The sequence below is a fragment of the Ursus maritimus genome, unplaced genomic scaffold (genome assembly GCF_017311325.1).
Source record: "Ursus maritimus isolate PB19 unplaced genomic scaffold, ASM1731132v1 scaffold_33, whole genome shotgun sequence".
In the NCBI taxonomy this organism is placed as follows: Eukaryota; Metazoa; Chordata; class Mammalia; order Carnivora; family Ursidae; genus Ursus; species Ursus maritimus.
The window spans coordinates 7164973-7171655 of record NW_024425897.1 but is presented as its reverse complement, the minus strand read 5'-3'; the positions used below and the strand labels follow the sequence as shown (position 1 = coordinate 7171655).

Genomic DNA, 6683 nt, shown 5'->3' with positions numbered 1-6683 from the left:
TTGGTTGGCAGAAGGCCAGGCACCTCGTCACACGCCACAGCGTCCCGGCCGAGCCCTGGGTTAGTAGGTTAATCACACCATGCAGCACTGCGCCCGGCCCTCAGCTGCAGCTCCGAAGGCCTCCCGCCCCCACCAGCTCGTGAGCCGGGCCTGACCAGGGCAGGGGGTCCGCCTCCAGCTCCCCAGCCCCACCAGAATCAAGCCTATGCCTGGCCCTGCCCCAGAGTGTTTTTCTTCCCGATTTCTCGGCTGTGGAACTCAGGGGCTCTCCCCCAAAACACTTCTTCGGTTCCCCTGAAAATAGACCCTGCTGGTCCTGGCCGGAAACCCCTGCCTGGTTCTGGTCAGCCCCTTCCCAGAAGGCTGGATCCTGTCACAGTCAGGCACGCGCGCACACACACACACACACAAACGCGCACACACACCAGCACCTTCTCCCAAAAGGTTTGATGCCCCAGTGGCATCAAGTGCAGAGGTACCGTGTCCAGTGGACACCTCCTCCAGCACGTGCCAGGCTTCCAGCTACTCTGACCACTGGCCTGCCCCCCTCGCCCGCCTCCCACCACACCAAAACTGCATGGAGCTCGCCTGACTCCTGGAACCGAGTTCCAACTCCCCGGCCCCTCCTGGTCTGCTGCCTTTTCCAGCCTCTGCTACAAAGCCCCCCTCTCCCTCCGGGTGTGTCAGGCTGTGTCATCTCCTATCCCCGCAGAAGCCCCACCCGATGGCCCCCTCAGTTCTAAATGATGCCCCGTAAGAAAAAGGCTCTGTTGCCATAAAAGGGGAGAACACTTAATCCTGTCTGTCCTTGAGTACTCACAATTCCCAGCGGCACTTTAAAGGCTCTGATAAGTCCTGCGTTTTAGAAACTGGTTGAATTTGAACTCCTTTTTCCTTTTCTTTTCTTTCTTTCTTCTTTTTTTTTTTTCCAAGAGCAATGACACCTCCTACGACTTACTTTGGGAATCTCTTCCAGGGACCTGGAAGCTGTCAGCTAAGCCACATCTCTCTCATCCTTTGAGGCCCTGTTTGATTCAGCCTTTCTGGGAAGCCTGTCCAGGTCATTCTGGGACCTTACTCCCACCCCACCCCCAAACACTCAGATCCTGTGCCTCAGTGGACTCTTCTCTGCTCCCTTCTCCAATTCTCCAGTTGCAATTGCTTGGCTGTGCCATCCGGAAAGTTTCAATCATAGAGCCTCACCAACATCCCCCTGCAAGCGACCAGCCCAGGAAAGGGCCCACAGTAGGTGCTCACTCCTGATGAGAGGGTACCCCAGGAGGCATTTGGAGCTACGCGGGAAGCAATAAAGTGCAGCCACCTCCCCAAGCTGATTCGAGATGGATATTAAGAAAGCAGGCAGGGGAAGGGCTCGCCGGAAGTATCTCTGGATCAGAAGGTGCCGATTCGGCAGTTCCAGAGCACTGAAAATAGATAAGCCTGAAATCTAAACCCCCACAGGGATGGGCGTGTTTAGTGAGCAAGCTGCTAGGAGCCTGGCACTGTGCAGGCATGCGCCTTCACGGACTCCCCCCTGCACCCCCCAGGTGAACGGATGGCTTCTGTTCCAGAGTGGCCATCGGACTCACAGAGGTGAGATGACTTGCGCAAGGTTGTGCAGCAGGGGACACACCCTCAGGCTCCAAAGCGTAGGCTCTTCCCAGGACATCCTTCTCCTGGGGGTCCTGCTCACTGCCCTGGTCCAGCCAGTTCCATGTGTCCCTAAAGCCCGGGGACCATCCTAGGGCAGTGCCTCCCACACTGAGTCCCTACTTCCCATCCCTCTGCTCTCCCTTGCTCTCTCCACGGCTGTGGAGTGGCTGAGGGGAAGAGGGCTCCCGCTTTCCACATTTCTAGTGACCATCTGTGTGGACTGGATCGTGTCCCCCCAAATTCATAGGTTGCCGCCATCACCCCCAACACGACCCTATTCGGGAATGGGACTTTTACGGAGGAAAGTAAGGCTCAAAGAGGCTCTAAGAGTGGGCCCCTCCTCCGATAGGACTGGCATCCTTAGAAAAAGCAGAAGAGACACCAGATCGGTCCCTCCTCCTCCCTCCCCCTCAAGTGCTCACAGAGAAAAGGCTGGGTGAGGACGCAGTGAGAAGGTGGCCATCTACAAGCCAATGAGAGAGGCCTCGGGAGAAACCACCCTTCACTCGCACCATGATCTTGGACTTCTAGCTACCAGAACTATGAGAAAACACATTTCTGCTCTTTAAGCCCCCTTTCCGGGCTGTGGTCTGCTGTTAGGGCAGCTCAAGCTAATACAGGCTCCCTCTCCACCCTGGGAAAAGAATGCCCAGCTTTTAAACTTGCCTGTGGAAGCCCGTGGGCTACTCCTGGGCAAACACTGGACTCCAGAGCCAGGCTGGACTGAGTGGAGAATGGAGACAGGCACAGGGAGGTGAACGTGCAGCCATGTGACAGGGGAGGGCTGCATGTGCCTGGGGCCTACCCTGCCTGCCTTGCCCCCCAAGGACAGAATCAAAGATCCGTGCAACAAGGAGCAGACATCTGAGATCCAGCTGGGGTGACCTGACCCCTCGATCCAGGGAACAAGGCTGGATCCAGCCTGTTCCTTTTGGACAGTGGGAACAGGGCCCAGTTTCTGTCTCCCTCTGGCAAGCTCCCCTGGCCTGGGCCTCCTCATGTCTCGCAAACCCTCCCCTTTCAGGATAGCACACCTTCTGCCCCTCCAGCTGTCCCCCAGAACCCAACCACACTGGGGGAAGGCCCAGGCTCCTCCCAGACCCTGCCTGCCTCCTCCGTGTCACCATCAGGCAGAGGAGAAGCACGGAAAAGCCTCATCCAAAAAGCACCACAAGAAGGAGAAACACTCAAGGCAAACGGCGCAAGACAGACTCCAGCCGACGGAGCCCACGAAGCTGGGTCTGCCTCCCTCCCACTAGGCAGCGCCACCCCGACTCCCATCCGTGTGGTCCTGCCCCGTCCTGGAGGGTCCTTTGGGACCCAGCCTTGGTAAGGTGCAGTCAGCGGGGCCTTGGCCCAGGTGGAGCTCTGGCTGGCCTGGAGCAGGGCTGCAGACAGGTATCAAGTCAGCACAGGGTCAAGACGTGGCCTCCAGGCGCAGACAGTAAGGTCTGACAGGCAGGGTCCAGGTGGACACGGAGGGGCAGTGGACTGCCGGCCTCCCTCACCCCCCTCCCTCAAGCTGCCCTCCAGAGCCAGGGCCTGTCCTCAGCCGAGTGCCAACCAGGAGGGCCCTTTATCCACAGGGGGCTCCGTCTTAGCAGTTGGGAAAGATGAGGTCTTTGGGGAATTGTCCAGAGTTCCAGAAAACCACCAAAGGCTGCTCCCTGTGTCCAGAGTCCAGAGTCACCCGGGCTCCAAAGAGAAGACCAGGCCAGGAGTCCTGGAGATGTGGCCACGCAGAGCCCCCTGGGGAGAAGCAGCAAGTTAGGATGAGGGGACAGCCTCCCTCCCAACACAACCCCACATTCGGAGACCCTTAGTCTCCCTAGACAGGGTGGCAGTAAGGGCTTTAGACACTAATGACTTTTAGAAGAAACTCAGGAATAGAGTTTCTCCACCCTGGCGGGGCTAGCTCAGGGGACAGAAGTGCAATTAGAGGAGCCAGGAGCAAGGCCAAGGGCATCATGGGCAGGAAAGGGGGCAGGGTTCAGGTGGGCAAAAAGAGCCTTCAGAGTCCCCAGGAGGCTTGGATTCCCTTTACAACGTTCCCACGGAGGGGACTTCTGCACCACCCTCCCCCAGTACACACACATGCACACCTCCCAGGACAGGGAGCTCACTCCTTCGCTGAGACTGTAATAAAGCATACTCTCGTGTGAAGACCTGAGAGGGTAGAACCGTGTCTCTGGAGCTCAGCTCCGGATCCCCTGGATCTAGCCTGGAGAAGGTCCTTGGTCCGTGTTTGTGCTGAATGAAGGAACATGCTGAAATGCCTGCCGTAACCCACCCGTCGTGGTCTTGATTCAGCCCCGCACACCCCAACGAGACCACGCGGAGCAAGCCGTCCAGCCACCTGGCTCCCGGGCCTTCCTGGCGGGGGAACGGTCATCCCCCATGAAAGTAAGCTCGGTGCCACTTCCTTCCCCCGTGCTTACCCAGGCTTACCTGGCAGCGCCCAGCCAACACGTGGGCAACCCAGGCCCAGCTCCCAGCTCCTTTCCCATGCAGATCCCATCCTGGAAGACAAAAGAGCCAACCACGCCGCAGGAGAAAACTGCACCCAGGCCCCCTCCCCAGGCCCCGGGCCTGGCCAGAAGTCTCTGCTGACAAGAAGAAGCCCCCCCCTACCCCTGCCCCGGGGCCAGAGAGGCTGGGCCCAGGCACACGCCCCTCTGCCGCCCTTCCTCCCACCCCAGAATGTCCTTGGGATAAGGGGGTCTCCCTCACCCCCCTCCCTGTTCCCCAACAATAGCAGAAGGGGCCCCAGGACAATGTAAGACAAATTCAGCTTGGCAACAGCTGAGCAGAAGCAGTGAACAGAGTCAGGAATCCGGGGTTCTGATCCAGCTCAGCCGTCCTGTGTAGCCCTGGGAAGTCTGTCCCTCTCTCTCTCTCTCTCTGTGCCCTGGGATCCTTCCAGACCTGCATTCACCCAGAGCACACAATACTAACCCACAGTGTGAAGCAGAGGAGAGGAAATAGGGGGGCCCTATGGCTCAGCCTTAGATACTTTTCTGCCCCCATTGAATGCCTGCTAATCCTGACCCAGAATCCTCTCTCGGTTTTAGTTCTGGTGACGGCTAAGCTATCTTCACTGGCTGGCAGGGCTGGGCCAGGAGAGTCAGGGCGCCTCTCAGTGTGTGTTCAGAGCTTGCTCTGGGCCCCTGGGACTCAGGGCACAGGTCCAGACCTGGAGGAAAGAATATGGCCCTAGAGTCACAGTGCCAATGTCCCTGCTCCACTGCCAGGTAAAGGAGCCCTGGGCCAAGTTTTACAAATATGACGACAAAGGGCCAGCACTGAGAAGAGCCACCAGGAGTCCCCAGTCCCCTTCTGACCTTCTGACACCTAGATCCATGGGTTCTCGGGATGAGGTCATTGAACTCAAGTCTATGGTAGTTGCTGATGGTGGAATTGACAAAATTCTAGCCTCCGTGTTAAAGAGGGGTGTGACGATCACCCTCTCTGGGGCCCCATGAAATGCAGACAAGGTCTTTGTTTGTAACTTAGAGGGCTAGAAAAGCTGATCACCCCTTTAACCTCCCGCACGGGAATTCTGAAGTTCTGCGCTTCCCTGCACAGACCGAGGGAGGGCAGGTGGGTAGGCTGTGGGCTGGTAAGTTGAAATACTTATCTGCAAGCCTGCTTCCCGGAGATGATCAGGAATGTTCAGGAAGAATTCGGAAATCCCCTTCTCTCTCCTCTGTCCCAGGACCTTGCTGCACTCTGGAAATAGACCCTGGGCTGCTCAGAGGAGCGTGGCTTAACACAATGGCCCTTCCCCTGGCTCTGAGGACCCCGATATCAATAAGGCAATGAAGGTTTCAAGGGAAACGTCAACCCCTGGGTCAAGCAGGCAACTGTCTAGGGGGGCAGACAGGAAGGCATGGGTGTTAAGTGCAGACAAACAGGTGAGACTATGGCTCCCCAGCCCCACGTACCCGATGTGCGACTCAACGTTCATTATTCTCCAAGGTTTAGCCGGTGCCTGGCACACGGTGAGTGCTCCCAAAATTGTTTTCACCCGTCGAGAAAAATCTCTGTGTAACATCGATGTCCCAGAAACAGGAGATGCTTCCTGGAATGGGGGTGCATTTACACCAGTAACACAGATCAAATTAAAATCCCGTCCTCGTGGCTGAATAAATAAATGGTCGTACGTTGATATAATGAGAGCTACTCCACAGTATAAAGGAACAAACGATTGTTACATTATGACTTGGACGAACCTCAAAGATGTAATAGGTGAGTGAAAGCTGAACACAAGAGCCCGCATGCTGTTTGACCCCATGTATGTGAAATGTCCAGAAAAGGCAAACCTACAAAGACAGAAAGAAGATTAGTGGTCGTCTGGAATCAAGAGCAGGGTGGTGGGGATTAGCAGTAACTGGGTGTGGGGGGACCTTACCAGGGCAGGGGAAATATCCCAAAATGGCTTTATGGCGATGGGTGCGCAACTTGGTAGATTTGCCAAAAATCATCGAACTGTGCACTTGAAATGAAGATTCCTTCATTTACACCATCCTTCCATGAAGTCAGACCCAAAAGGGATTGAACGACTGATCCGTGCCGAAACAAGAATGAACCTGAAAACATTATCCGGAGCAAAAGAAGCCAAACACAAAAGATTCCATAGTAATGGAACTTTAGAAAACACGAGTCTAGCTTCTAGGCATAGAAAGCCGATCAGTGGTTCCCTGGGGCTGGGGCTGGGGCTGGGGCTGGGGCTGGGGCTGGAGCCGGGAGGGGACTGACAGCGAAGGGACACGGGGGAACATTTCGGGGTGCTGAAAATATTCTAGATGTGGATTGCGGTGATGCTTACGCAGATGTCTGCATTTGGCAAAACACGTTGATTGAAACATATGCTTTGCATGGGTGCATGTTATTGTATGTAAATCATAACTCAATGTTATTTTTCAAAACTCCTTTAGATGTGATGACAGAGGATAAGAATCGAGAAGAGCTAGCTCAAAGGTCAGACAGAGCCCTCCGTGTGGCCCCAGGGCCTTGGCATCTCAGCTCCC

The 6683-nt window shown here is 56.0% G+C and overlaps 1 long non-coding RNA gene across 1 annotated transcript; it reads right to left on the bottom strand.

Annotated features, from left to right (window-relative positions):
• Positions 1-214: 214 nt before the first annotated feature.
• On the bottom strand, positions 215-5974 carry LOC103659231. The gene is made up of 5 exons (XR_567436.2): positions 5886-5974; positions 5598-5734; positions 4102-5382; positions 3756-3903; positions 215-3402 (listed from the first exon to the last, which is right to left on the bottom strand). It is a non-coding gene; the product is annotated as an uncharacterized LOC103659231 (long non-coding RNA).
• Positions 5975-6683: the final 709 nt, after the last annotated feature.